A 15,809-nucleotide genomic window follows, 5' to 3' on the forward strand; every position below is an offset into this window, starting at 1 on the left:
GCTGCTATTCGGTAGACGGTGGACGTTTGCTAGCTGGCTAGCTGCTGGGCAGATAGCAGTGTAGACTACGTTAGGACGACGAAATACGAAGTTAGCTGTCCGCTAAACTATCTACATTTGTTATCATGGTACTATCCGGGTGGCCCCCATTGACTTTGTTAGTCAGATATTATATTAAAAACTGCAAGCATTTCTCTCCAGCCTATGGCCACATTTGTAGAATTGCATGAAATTATCTGTAAAACAGCAAATATTCCTCTCCGCCCCAAGGCAAAATAAGAAGAACTGCAAAGACTTGACTTTAAAACTTTTTTAAAAATGTATCTCCGCTGTCAAGCCACTTAAATGTTTTTCTACGCATTCATGAAGTCATGCTATCATGTTTTTTTTAAACAGACTGGACAATGTGATGTGCAGGTCTCAGGTTTGATTCCAGTTTGGAGCAAGGATGAGATTGTCTATTTCACATGCATTCATTCTTACCAAAGTCGTTAAAAAGGGAAATAGGAAAAGCACCAAGCCTCGTAGGCCTAATAACTTACCTCTATAATAACACATTGTGGTGTAGGTCATTTCTGTGCACATGCATCTGCGTATATTATATTAATGACCTAGTGTTATTGAGTCTGAAGAAGCAAGAATAATATATCTCTGTCTCTTTCAGGCTCCTCCCGTGTCTGTGCAGACTGCGAGGGAGGAGCTGGCAAAGCAGAACATTTGCCTTGTGACACCTAATTTTCTGCACCCCAGTGGGAAAAAATGGGCATACCAAAGTTGGTAGAGTCGGTTGCCATTGCAAGGGTACGCAATCATGTCAAGAGGTTATTGGCGCAGGGTTAAGCTGTGGCATATACTTGGAAGGAAAGTTCCACTCACTTACTGGAAGCACATCAATAACATATTTCAACTGTGTGCTCTGCTAATACAATTCTGGCCTCCTCTTGTAGACTGAAGGTGTGGCGTGCATGATTTTACATCAATCAGTACTACGGTGTGTGGCATGTCTGGATATACCACTACCCAAGGTAGCTATAACCAAACACAATGATTTCACATCTCTACGGTCTCCCATACATAAGAATCTTGTTTAACAATATTTTGCTGCAAACAGTTTAATTCATCATTTTTGTTGGAGAGACAGTAACCTGGTGGTGGATGAGGAGATCCAAAACCTTCCTTAACAACCCGCAGGAACTCCCCAGGTTTCATAGGGCAGGTCACAAAAAATTCTGCTCAGAGATCTTTTTAATGGGTTAACTGTTTTTAATCTGTACTGTGATATTTCTTGTGGAGATGTAACACTTGGATATTGACTGAAACATTCGTTACACTATATACATTTATAAATATATTAATTGTTATAGATAATATAATAAATATAAAATACATAAACTATTTACATTACTTGTCTGGTTCTCATTTCATTTTGGACCAAAAGTGGACTTCCTAAGTATTTGGACAGTAAACTAATTCTAATCATCACTGATGAAAGCATTCAGGTTGGCATTTTGCCTAAAATTGTGCTCACTGTGGAAGTTTAACAGTTTCTCTTTCAGTTTTCCCCAAAAGATGGGATAAAACATCACCCTGACCACTAGCATATCCTCTACAGAATTTGTGAACACTTCAAACTCACACCGCCTTCTCTGGGTTACTGCTATCTGCATCTGTACTTGATAGTAGAAGGATGTGTAGTGGTTTTGTTTCATGCAAACAATGGTATCGACTTCATGCAGAGGAAATGACTGCTTACTGCCATTGACCTGAACTGCCTGCACTGGGGACCAGTGACGCCAATTTAGCAATTTTGTTGCTAGATTTAGCAACTTTTTTTTCAAACAGCACCTAGCAACAAATTTAGCTACTTTAAAAAATGTATTTCGAACTTTCAGAAACTTTTGAAAAGTGACTCAAACGCTAAAATGCACGCATTTTCCCCTCTAAATGACACAAAACGTTTCTCTGTCAAACACTGAGTCACAAAACACGTGCCTGGCTGCAAAAGTGCATAGTGAGTGACGTCAGCAGCAGGCCAGCAGCAATTTCAGCAAATTGCAAATGATTGTTGGCTGACTGCAGCAGCAGTAGTACAGATTCGACAAGCCAAACCCAATGAATATAGTTGGTCACGAACATTTGATCTTGAACAGAACTTACAATATCAATCAACATGTCTCAATCACAATTGTACAGCCAGAAGTACAGAAGAGAGTGAGAGTCTCTACCTGAACAAAAGTCAAATCATATTTTTTTCCGAGATAGCCAGTCAATTTGAGTTATTGTACATTATTATACGTTATTGTGTATTCTACACAGTTTTACGTTATCACGCAATGACATCACAACGGAATTTAGCAACTTTTAGCAACAAATCAACCTGCCTCTAGCAACTTACCCAGAAAATTAGTTGGCCACACTGCTGGGGACTCTGCAGGACTGGCTGCTAGATCAACAAACAAGCCACATTCATAGTACACCCTTATTGCAGCTCCTTCCTCTTGTTTCTGTCTAACATACTTCTCTACTGTCTCATGCTCCACTCCATACTTGATTGCTGGCACACTCTTTAACCGGGATGTCCTGATGTAAATGATGCTCCTGATTAACCCTTCTTAACTCTTCTCCTTTCCTGCACATCTCTTGGCTAAGCTTGTTGATATACTTCCTTTCTTGTTCTGAAACCAAAGCCTGTTTCTTGCCTGGCCAATGATGTCGTTTTGAATCTGCTCCTTTCGAACCCCATTTTTTTTTGTTTAAGGACACCACATGTCCATGGTACATAAAGGTGTGGCTTGCATGATCTACTACACAGCTCTACTGTGTCCCTAGCTAAATTCCCAACCTGCCCCAATTTCAAATCATGGCCACCTAATTATCCCTCACATCCCTAAATTGGAAAATATCTCTCCAGTTGATGTGTGGTGAGCATTCTGGCCCAAAATGGTTGCCGTGCATTGCCCAGGTGGGTGGCACACATTGGTAGTGTCCCGTGAGAGCTCCTGATCGACATGTGTACATATGGTGCATCGAGTTGGTTGGTAATAAACATAATGATTCATTTAAGATTTCCATGACAATCCCTTTAAATAAATTACATCTTAAACTTCACCAGGAAGCAATTTGATGGGACAGGGTGAGATAGTAGTAGTAGTCTTAGTCTTACATAGAGTAGTCCGGTGTCATGGTGTTTTGTCTTAAAGATCCTCAAGGCCTCTGCTGTTTTGGTCATATTAGGCCTTGATCATTTACAGGCTTTATACTGGCTGTACCCCTCCAATGCCCTTTACATGATCACTGTATGTCTTTCTCCTAAAATAATGGAAATTAAAAGAGGACATTCTGACAATATTTTTGTATGATTAGCCTATATGTAGGATTTGAGTCGGCCCAATCAATATAACCATATTTACTGTATAGGAAAATCACTGACACAGGTCAGGAGACTTACCTATTCTTACAGGTCTATGGCAGCAATGGCAGCTTGGGGGTGCTGTGTTGATGTCAGTGCTAATTGTATCCAGAAGACCAAACATAAGTCTAGCCTTTTACGGCTGCTGTCCCTATACAGGGACCAAATCAGCGGAAATTTCAGAGCGCCAACTAATAGTACTCGATACAACTCAAACTTTCATTAAAACACACATGCAGGGTACTCAATCAAAGCTACACTCGTTGTGAATCTAGCCAACGTGTCAGATTTGTAAAATGCTTTTCGGCGAAAGCATAAGAAGCTATTATCTGATATCATGCAACCCCCGAAATCCCCAAAGGGGACGTAAACAGAAATAATTAGCGTAGCCGGCGCTACACAAAACGCAGAAATAAAATATAAAATATAAAACATTCATTACCTTTGACAAGCTTCTTTGTTGGCACTCCAATATGTCCCATAAACATCACAATTGGGTCTTTTTTTTCCATTAAATCGGTCCATGTATACCCAAAATGTCCATTTATGAAGCCCGTCTGATCCAGGAAAAAAGCACCTTTTCAAAACGCAACGTCTTTTTTTAATTGAAAAAGTTGCCTATAAACTTTGACAAAACACTTCAAACTACTTTTGTAAACCACCTTTAGGTATTAATAAACGTTAATAATCGATAAAATTGATCACGGGGCGATCTGTATTCGATAGCAGCAAGTCTTGAAATCATCGTCCATATTCTCCCTTTCACAACTTCCTTCGGTGTACCCCAAGACAGGAAGTGCCTATTCGTCATCCCACCAAGGATAAACCAGAACTGAATTGCCAGTACTGGCGACATCGTGTGGAAGCTGTAGACATTGTAAACGGGACTATCTATTTTCCCTGGCCATAGACAATACAGAGACTGGCGGATGGATATTTTTTTGTGAACAGTTTTCCTTGGGATTTTGACTCCTAAACACGTTCTGTTATAGCCACAGACATGATTTAACCAGTTTTAGAGACTTCAGAGTGTTTTCTATCCACACATACTAATCATATGCATTTACTATATTCCTTGCATGAGTAGCAGGACGTTGAAATTTTGCGCGATTTTTAACAAAAAGCTGCGGAAATTCGCAGCCTCCCTAACAGGCTAGCCACATGATTGCATTTCTCACCTGGCCCAGCCACACAGGTACAGGGGGCCCTTGCCACTGGTCCTGTATTATGGATGACCAGTCCAGTTTGGTAGTTTTTATTTCTTTAAACGAGGCAAGGACTTTGCCCTGACATGAGTAGCATCCTGCACCTTGTTGAGTTCCACATCACTCACATGGCCTGAGCTAAATACATTGTACCCTTCTTGAGAGGCTTCTCCACCACAGATAAAAACATTAACTCCTTCCCTCCCTGATTCCTATTGTTCTCTTTGTGAGGAAGTCCACTATTGAGCTGTAGGAGAATTCGTCTGGGATGTTCAACGTATTATCCCCCAACCCCAATTCTCTGCCTTTGGAGGGGGTATACTGTCCTCACTCGGAAATACCAGATACAGAATACTTAGCTAGTTTATTTGCTATGGCTTGTGCTTAAGTGTATAACATTGGACCTGGGTATAACACATAATTACATTATGTTCAATTTGCTAAATTGTGTTGGACAAATGGTAGGTAGAGTGAGAAGATTCATTGGTTCATTGGTAATGTTAGCTGGCAACAGTGAACTCAGCTAGATAATGTTAGCTAGCTACGCTACCAGCATAATCAACTAGCTAACCTTGTTACTAAACGTTTATTAGACTTGCTTTTCGACAACAAAATCCCACTACATTGCAACATATGAGACACTTGTCATCATTATCTTCTATAACTGCTGTTGAAAGGGTGGCTCCCTTCAAACTATCCGCCGCCATTGTCGCAACTCCTATTACCAGCCTGTTCAACCTCTCTTTCATATCGTCTGAGATCCCCAAGGATTGGAAAGCTGCCACAGTCATCCCTGGACCCAAACTGTTACAGACCTATATCCATCCTGCCCTGCCTATCTAAGGTCTTCGAAAGCCAAGTCAACAAACAGATCACTGACCATCTCGAATCCCACCGTACCTTCTCCGCTGTGCAATCTGGTTTCCGAGCCGGTCACGGGTGCACCTCAGCCATGCTCAAGGTACTAAACGATATCATAACCGCCATCGATAAAAGACAGTACTGTGCAGCCGTCTTCATCGACCTTGCCAAGGCTTTCGACTCTGTCAATCACCATATTCTTATCGGCAGACTCAGTAGCCTCGGTTTTTCGGGTGACTGCCTTGCCTGGTTCACCAATTACTTTGCAGACAGAGTTCAGTGTGTCAAATCGGAGGGCATGCTGTCCGGTCCTCTGGCAGTCTATGGGGGTGCCACAGGGTTCAATTCTCGGGCCGACTCTTTTCTCTGTATATATCAATGATGTTGCTCTTGTTGCGGGCGATTCCCTGATCCACCTCTACGCAGACGACACCATTCTATATACTTCCGGCCCGTCCATGGACACTGTGCTATCTAACCTCCAAACGAGCTTCAATGCCATACAACACTCCTTCCGTGGCCTCCAACTGCTCTTAAACGCTAGTAAAACCAAATGCATGCTTTTCAACCGTTCGCTGCCTGCACCCGCACGCCTGACCAGCATCACCACCCTGGATGGTTCCGACCTTGAATATGTGGACATCTATAAGTACCTAGGTGTCTGGCTGTAAACTGTAAACTCTCCTTCCAGACTCATATCAAACATCTCCAATCGAAAATCAAATCAAGAGTCGGCTTTCTATTCCGCAACAAAGCCTCCTTCACTCACGCCGCCAAACTTACCCTAGTAAAACTGACTATCCTACCGATCCTCGACTTCGGCGATGTCATCTACAAAATTTCTTCCAACACTCTACTCAGCAAACTGGATGCAGTTTATCACAGTGCCATCCGTTTTGTCACTAAAGCACCTTATACCACCCACCACTGCGACTTGTATGCTCTAATCGGCTGGCCCTCGCTACATATTCGTCGCCAGAGCCACTGGCTCCAGGTCATCTACAAGTCCATAAGCTCCGCCTTATCTCAGTTCACTGGTCACGATGGCAACACCCATCCGTAGCACGCGCTCCAGCAGGTGTATCTCACTGATCATCCCTAAAGCCAACACCTCATTTGGCCACCTTTCGTTCCAGTTCTCTGCTGCCTGTGACTGGAACGAATTGCAAAAATCGCTGAAGTTGGAGACTTTTATCTCCCTCACCAACTTCAAACATCTGCTATCTGAGCAGCTAACCGATTGCTGCAGCTGTACATAGTCTATCGGTAAATAAGGTGTATGCACCCATTTGTAAGTCGCTCTGGATAAGAGTGTCTGCTAAATGACTTAAATGTAAATGTAAATAGCCCACCCATTTTTACCTACCTCATCCCCATACTGTTTTTATTTATTTACTTTTCTGCTCTTTTGCACACCAATATCTCTACCTGTACATGACCATCTGATCATTTATCACTCCAGTGTTAAATCTGCAAAATTGTAATTATTCGCCTACCTCCTCATGCCTTTTGCACACAATGTATATAGACTCCCCTTTTTTTTCTACTGTGTTATTGACTTGTTAATTGTTTACTCCATGTGTAACTCTGTGTTGTCTGTTCACACTGCTATGCTTTATCTTGGCCAGGTCGCAGTTGCAAATGAGAACCTGTTCTCAACTAGCCTACCTGGTTAAATAAAGGTGAAATAAAAAAATAAAAAAGTATTTTTCTCAAAGTCAGCGCAGACATGTCAGCTTCCTATTGAATTGCACTGTTCACCTTTTGAATTTGATGGAATTTACTCCCCTATCAATCCTAGAGTGCAATGCACTGTTTACATTATGATGTAAAAGTGAAATAAAGCTATTGTCTTACTAGGTTCTGATTGGGCCTCTGTACCCTGAAGAAGACCACAACCAGACTGGTGGGCAGCAGCTCCCAGAAAAAGAGGATGATCCCAAAGATGATGTAGGCCTCTCCCCTGATCTTCTCGACGTCTGCCTGGAAGCACAACACACATCGATCAAGCATTCAGAGAAATGAAATAGACAAACACACACACAGGCAACACAACCCGAAAGAGGCAGATGTTGGGGGACAACAAGACAACGACAGAGATTGACAGCATGTGTACAGAGGGATTTCCAGACAGACACACAACCCGAAAGAGGCAGATGTTGGGGGACAACAAGACTGACAGAGATTGACAGCATGTGTATAGAGGGATTGACGAGACCAGACGAGACCAGACGAGACCAGACGAGACCAGACGAGACCAGACGAGACCAGACGAGACCAGACGAGACCAGACGAGACCAGACGAGACCAGACGAGACCAGACGAGACGAGACCAGACCAGACGAGACCAGACGAGACGAGACCAGACGAGACCAGACGAGACCAGACGAGACCAGACGAGACCAGACGAGACCAGACGAGACCAGACGAGACCAGACGAGACCAGACGAGACCAGACGAGACCAGACGAGACCAGACGAGACCAGACGAGACCAGACGAGACCAGACGAGACCAGACGAGACCAGACGAGACCAGACGAGACCAGACGAGACCAGACAGACAGACAGACAGACAGACAGACAGACAGACAGACAGACAGACAGACGCACACACAGACGCACACACAGACGCACACACAGACGCACACACAGACGCACACACAGACGCACCAGATGGCCTATGGGAAAAAGGGAAACCTACAGTACAGGGCCATCTATTTCAGGGGTTGAGCTCAGATCTAGGTCACTAGCACCAGGCAGCCCTTGGCTGTGCTCCCCCTCCTTGCCTTGCCTGACTGAGTTATTTATAGACAAACAAAACCTTTCCCCCATAGAGCCCATATCCTCCCAAATCCACTCAAATGGATTGTTGCTGCAGCAGCCACAGAGCTCTCAGCCACTCAGCAAACAATACTGGATAGGATGGCTCTGTCATCAAAGCATCCTGGACTGAGTGAAATCAAGCCAAGTGTCAACTTAGAAGGGAGACTGGAGAACAGTTGTAAAAATGGGATATATATATATATACAGATTCACAGAGGGACCCATATACATACAGTGCCTTCAGAAAGTCTTCACACCTTGACTTGTTCCACACGTTGTTGTGTTACAGCCTGAATTTAGAATGGATTCAATTGAGATTGTGTCACTGCCTACACACAATACCGCATAATGTCCAAAAGTGGAATTATGTTTTTAGAAATGTTTACAAATTTATTAAAAATGAAAAGCTGAAATGTCTTGAGTCGATAAGTATTCAACCCCGTTATGGCAAACCTATAAAAAAAAGTTCAGGAGTAAAAATGTGCTTAACAAGTCACATAATAAGTTGCATGGACTCACTCTGTGTGCAATAATAGTGATTGATTTTTTAATTACTACCTCATCTCTGTACCGCACACATACAGAGTCGGTCCCTCAGTCGAGCAGGGAATTTCAAAAACAGATTCAACCACAAAGACCAGAGAGGTTTTCCAATGCCTCGCAAAAAAGGGCACCTATTGGTAGATGAGTAAATGAAAGCTGAAAGTAAATATCCCTTTGAGCATGGTAAAGTTATTAATTACATTTCTGTTATTGCATCAATACACCAAGTCACTACAAAGATACAGGTGTCCTTCCTAACTCAGTTGCCGGAGACAAAGGAAACCACTCAGGGATTTCACCATGAGGCCAACGGTGACATTAAAATAGTTATAGTTTAATGGCTGTGATAGGAGAAAACTGAGGATGGATCAACAACATGGTAGTTACTCCACAATACTAACCTAAATGACAGATTGAAAAGAAGGAAGCCTGTACAGAGTAAAAATATTCCAAAACATGCATCCTGCTTGCAAATAAGGCACTAAAGTAAAACTGCAAAACATTTGGCAAAGAAATTAACTTTATGTTCTGAATACAAAGCGTTATGTTTGGTGCAAATCCAACACATCACTGAGTGCCACTCTTCATTTAATCAAGCATGGTGGTGGCTGCATCATGTTATGTGTATGCTTGTCATCGGCAAGGACTATTTTAGGATAAAAAGAAATGGAATAGAGCAAAGCACAAGAGCACATCAAAATCCTAGAAGAACACTGCTTCAGTCTGCTTTCCAACAGACACTGAGCAGCAAATTCACCCTTCAGCAGGACAGGCCAAATATACACTGGAGTTGCTTGCCAAGATGACACCGAATGAAGTGGCTTTTGTTACAGTTTTGACTTAAATCAGCTTGAAGATCTTTGGCAAGACTTGAAAATGGCTGTCTCGTCATGATCCACAACCAACTTGACAGAGCTTGACAAATTAAAAAAATAATAATGTGCAAATATAGTACAATCCAGGTGTTCAAAGTTCTTAGACACTTACCCAGAAAGAGTCACTGCAAAAGGTGCAAAGGTGTAAAAACGTATTTAATTTTCAATAAATTGTGCAAAAATTTCTAAAAAACATGTTGTTTTCACTGTCATTATGGGGTATTCTGTGTAGATGGGTGAGAAATCTATTGATTCCAATTTGAATTCAGGCTTAAACCAAATGTGGAGAGGTAGAAATACTTTTTGAGTCATAAGTGCTTACAGTGTTCACAGACAAAACACACACATAGCCATGTAAAGCCAGACACATTATATAAGCATGAACACACACAGACGAGCACACATATGCACATTGCACACACATGGACTCTTAAATTGGGCATACACGTGTGCACAATTGAGAAACAGCATGTGTGTTGACACATGGAGATGTAAAAAAAAAAAAAATCAACCATGCAACTAATGAAGAATGGATGTGACTGCCAGTTAGTTACATACGAAGCCTAATCACACACACAGGGTGTTTGCAGACTAATTAGCAATATTATAGATAATTAATTATGTCAGACAGCAGTTGTATGTTTGGCTGGCAACACAGCACTGTGGGCTTTGAATATCTAGGACAACAAGGTTCACTGACAGTTAAACAGTCCTGACACACACACACACACACACACACACACACACACACACACACACACACACACACACACACACACACACCCCTGGTCCTGTCACAGTGACTTAACTGGAACTATCTTCATCATCACCATTTTATGTGTCTGCGTGCATGCTTGTGAGGGTGCGTGGGTTATCCTACCTGGTCAGAGACGTTGTACCAGCTGTAGTTGAAGGGGCTGGGCCGGTCCTCTGGAGAAAGAGCCACCACCACCAGGTTGTAGCAGGCCCTGGACATGTAGAGCAGGATGACTGCAGTCCCGATGGCTGTAGCCTGGCACACTGATGTACCCTACAGGGAGAGGTAGGAAGGAGGGAGAGGGGAGAAAGAAGTATAGTGAGTATTGTATGTACAGTTCCTTCAGAAAGTATTCCTACCCCTTGACTTATATACTTATTTAATACAAGACTTAGACTTATACAAATATTGTTGTGTTACAGTTGCAATTCAAAATGGAGAACTTTTTTTTTTATACCAATCGACGACATACAATAACCCATAATAACAAAGTGGAAAAAATGTTTTAGGAAATGTTTGCAAGTCTTTTTGAAAATTAAATACAGAAATATCTCATTTACATAAATATTTACACCAGAGTCAATACATTACAGCTGTCTTTCTGGGTGTCTAAGATCTTTGCACACCTGGATTGTACAATATTTGCACATTATGCTTGAAAAAATTATTCAAGCTCTGTCAAGTTGGTTGTGGATCATTGCTAGACAGCCATTAAGTTTTGCCATAGAATTTCAAGCTGATTTAAGTCAAAACTGTAGCTAGGCCACTCAGGAACAATCCATGTCGTCTTGGTAAGCAACTCCAGTGAATATTCGGCTTTGTGTTTCAGGTTATTATCTAGCTGAAAGGTGAATGTCTACCAGGGTCTGTTGGAAAGCAATTCTGAACTAAGTTTTCCTCTAGGATTTTGCCTTTGCTTAGCTCTATTCCATTTATTTTTATCAAAACAACTCCCTAGTCCTTGCCGATGACAAGCATACCCATAACATGATGCAGCCACCACCATGCTTGAACATATGAAGTGGTACTCAGTGATGTGTTGTGTTTGCCCCAAACAAAATGCTTTGTATTAAAGACTAAGTTGATTTCTTTGCCACATTTTTTGAAGTTTTACTTTATTGCCTTAATGCAAACAGGATGCATATTTTGGAATATTTTGATTCTGTACAGGCTTCCTTCTTTTCACTCCGTCGTATAGGTTAGTATTGAGGTGTAACGACAATGTTGTTGATCCATCCTCAGTTTTCTCCTATCACAGCCATCAACTCCTTTCGGACTGGGGGGCAGTATTGAGTAGCCTGGATAATAAGGTGCCCAGAGTGAACTGCCTGCTACTCAGGCCCAAAAGCTAGAATATGCATATCATTAGAATATTTGGATAGAAAACACTCTGAAGTTTCTAAAAATGTTTGAATGATGTCTGTGCGTATAACAGAACTCATGTGGCAGACAAAGACCTGAGAAAAAAATCCAACCAGGAAGTGGGAAATCTGAGGTTTGTAGTTTTTCAAGTCATTGCCTATCGAATATACAGTGTCTATGGGGTCATATTACGCTTCCTAAGGCTTCCACTAGATGTCAACAGTCTTTAGAACCTGTCTCAGGCTTCTACTGTGAAGGGGGAGAGAATTACAGCTGTTTGAGTCAGGTGTCTGGCAGAATGCTATGAGCTTAGTCTCGCGCGAGCCCGTGAGAGTTAGCTGCATTCATTTTCCTTTCTAAAGACAAAAGGAATTGTCCGGTTAAAACATTATTGAAGATTTATGATAACAACATCCTAAAGATTGATTCTACACATCGTTTTACATGTTTCGACGAACTGTAATATAATTTTTGGGACTTTTCGTCTGAACTTTTGCCTGGACATGCCCGCGCCTCGTGAGTTTGGATTTGTGAACTAAACACATGAACAAAAAGGAGGTATTTGGACATAAATTATGGACTTTATCGAACAAAACAAACATTTATTGTGGAACTGGGATTCCTGGGAGTGCATTCTGATTAAGATCATCAAAAGGTAAGTGGATATTTATAATGCTATTTCTGACTTTTGTGACACCTCTCCTTCTTTGGAAAATGGCTGTATGTTTTTCTGTGACTTGGCGCTGACCAAACATAATCGCAAGGTGTGCTTTCGCCGTAAAGTCTTTTTTAAATCTGACACAGCGGTTGCATTAAACTCCGTAACGGTTTTAAAGTCACCATTCACCACAACTCCGGCAACTGAGTTAGGAAGAACGCCTGTATCTTTGTAGTGTCTCAGTGTATTGATAAACTATACAAAGTGTAATTAATAACTTTACCATGATCAAAGGGATATTCAATGTCTGCTTTTAATTACCCTTCTACCAATATGTGCCCTTTGTGAGGCATTGGAAAACCTCCATGGGCTTTGGGATTGAATCTGTGTTTGAAATGGACTGCTTGACTGAGAGACCTTACAGATAATTGTATGTGTGGGGTACAGAGATGAGGTAGTCATTCAAAAATCATGTTAAACACTATTATTGCACACAGTGAGTCCATGCAATATATTATGTGACCTGTTAAGCAAATGTTTACTCCTGAATTTATTTAGGCTTGCCATAACAAAGGGGTTGAATACTTATCGACTCAAGACATTTCAGCTTTTCATTTTTAATACATTTCTAAACATTTATAAAAACACAATAGCACTTTGACATTACGGGGTATTGTGTGTAGACCAGTGACACAATCTCAATCTAATCCCTTTTAAAAGCAGGTTGTAACACAAACAAAATGTGGAAATAGTCAAGGGGTGTGAATACTTTCTGGGGAGAATGACTGTCCCCTTTACTTGAAGCATGGATAGGGTTCAAGGTTGATCACGGTAATGCAGGCATTGTTAGCAGAAAATAGGATCCCCCATTATAGTGAATGGAAAAATGTAAAGCTTCATGTTTAATCTTTGTGTAAAAAATGTATATACACTACCGTTCAAAAGTTTGAGGTCACTTAGAAATATCCTTGTTTTCCATGAAAACATACATGAAATTAGTTGAAAATGAATAGGAAATAGTCAAGATGTTGACAAGGTTATAAATATAGATTTTTAATGTAAATAATAATGTCCTTCAAACTTGCTTTCGTTAAGAATCCTCCATTTGCAGCAATTACAGCCTCGCAGACCTTTGGCAATCAAGTTGTCAATTTGTTGAGGAAATCTGAAGAAATTTCACCCCATTCTTCATGAAGCACCTCCCACAAGTTGGATTGGCTTGATGGGCACTTCTTACATACCATACGGTCAAGCTGCTCCCACAACAGCTCAACAGGGTTGAGCTCCGGTGACTGCTGGCTACGCCATTATAGACAGAATACCAGCTGACTATTTCTTCCCTAAATATTTATTGCATAGTTTGGAGCTGTGCTTTGGGTCATTGTCCTGTTGTAGGAGGAAATTGGCTCCAATTAAGCACTGTCCACAGGTTATGGCATGGTGTTGCAAAATGGAGTGACAGCCATCCTTCTTCAAGATCACTTTTAACCTGTACAAATCTCCCACTTTACCACCACCAAAGCACCATCACATTGCCTCCACCATATTTTCATTTTTTCTGTCTCACGAATGTTGTTCTTTGTGATCCAAACACCCCAAACTTAGATTCGTCTGTCCATATCACTTTTTTCCAATCTTCCTCTGTCCCGTGTCTGTGTTCTTTCGCCCATCTTAATCTATTATTTTTATTGGCCAGTCTGAGATATGGCCTTTTCTTTACAACTCTGACTAGAAGGCCAGCATCCCGGAGTCGCCTCTTCACTGTCGACGTTGAGACTGGTGTTTTGTGGGTACTAAACTCAGCAAAAAAAGAAACATCCCTTATTCAGGACCCTGTCTTTCAAAAATAATTTGTAAAAATCCAAATAACTTCACAGATCTTCATTGTAAAGGGTTTAAACACTGTTTCCCATTCTTGTTCAATGAACCATACACAATTAATGAACATGCACCTGTGGAACGGTAGTTAATACACTAACAGCTTAAAGACGCTAAGCAATTAAGGTCACAGTTATGAAAACTTAGGACACTAAAGAGACCTTTCTACTGACTCTGAAAAATACCAAAAGAAAGAATCACAGGATGCCTGCTCATCTGCGTGAACATGTCTGAGGAATGCTGCAAGGAGGCATGAGGACTGCAGATGTGGCCAGTCCGTACTGTGAGACGCCTAAGACAGCGCTACAGGGAGACAGGACAGACAGCTGATCGTCCTCACAGGGGCAGACATGTGACAACACCTGCAAAGGATCGGTACATCTGAACAGCACACCTGCGGGACAGGTACAGGATGGCAACAACTGCCCAAGCTACATTAGGAACGCACAATCCCTCCATCAGTGCTCAGACTGTCCACAATAGGCTGAGAGAGGCTGGACTGAGAGCTTGTAGGCCTGTTGTAAAGGCAGGTCCTCACCAGACATCACCGGCAACAACATCGTCTATGGGCACAAACTCACCGTCGCTGGACCAGACAGGACTGGCAAAAAGTGCTCTTCACTGACGAGTCAAGGTTTCATCTCACCAGGGATGATGGTCGGATTGGCGTTTATCATCGAAGGAATGAGCGTTACACAGAGACCTGTACTCTTGAGCGGGATCGATTTGGAGGTGGAGGGTCCGTCATGGTCTGGGGCAGTGTGTCACAGCATCATCGGACTGAGCTTGTTGTCATTGCAGGCAATGTCAACGCTGTGCGTTACAAGGAGTGTGGTACCCTTCCAGCCATACTGCTTGTTCTGTGTGTGACTTCCTGCAAGTGTGTGATTTCCTGCAAGACAAGAATGTCAGTGTTCTGCCATGGCCAGCGAAGAGGCCGGATCTCAATCCCATTGAGCACGTCTGGGACCTGTTTGATCGGAGGGTGAGGGCTAAAGCCATTTCCCCCAGAAATGTCTGGGAACTTCCACGTGCCTTGGTGGAAGAGTGGGGTAACATCTCACAGCAAGAACTGTCAAATCTGATGCAGTCCATGAGGAGGAGATGAACAGCAGTACTTAATTCAGCGAGTGGCCTCACCAGATACGGACTGTTATTTTTTATTTGGGACCCCCCTTTTGTTCAGGGACAAAATATTACATTTCTGTTAGTCACATGTCTGTGGAACTTGTTCAGTTTATGACTCAGTTGATGAATCTTGTTGTGTTCATACAAATATTTACACATGTTAAGTTTGCTGAAAATAAACACAGTTGACAGTGAGAGGACGTTTTTTTTTGCTGAGTTTATTTCGCTGCCAGTTGAGGACTTGTGAGGTGACTGTTTCTCAAACTAGACACTCTAATGTACTTGCCCTCTTGCTCAGTTGTGCACCGGG

General features: G+C 42.0%; 1 pseudogene; it reads right to left on the bottom strand.

Moving 5' to 3' along the window:
- Nucleotides 1–15,809, bottom strand: part of LOC118368577 (G protein-coupled receptor 137Ba-like) — a 72,195-nt pseudogene that overhangs the window by 11,032 nt on the left and 45,354 nt on the right.

The sequence above is a fragment of the Oncorhynchus keta genome, chromosome 35, assembly GCF_023373465.1.
Source record: "Oncorhynchus keta strain PuntledgeMale-10-30-2019 chromosome 35, Oket_V2, whole genome shotgun sequence".
NCBI classification, from domain to species: Eukaryota; Metazoa; Chordata; class Actinopteri; order Salmoniformes; family Salmonidae; genus Oncorhynchus; species Oncorhynchus keta.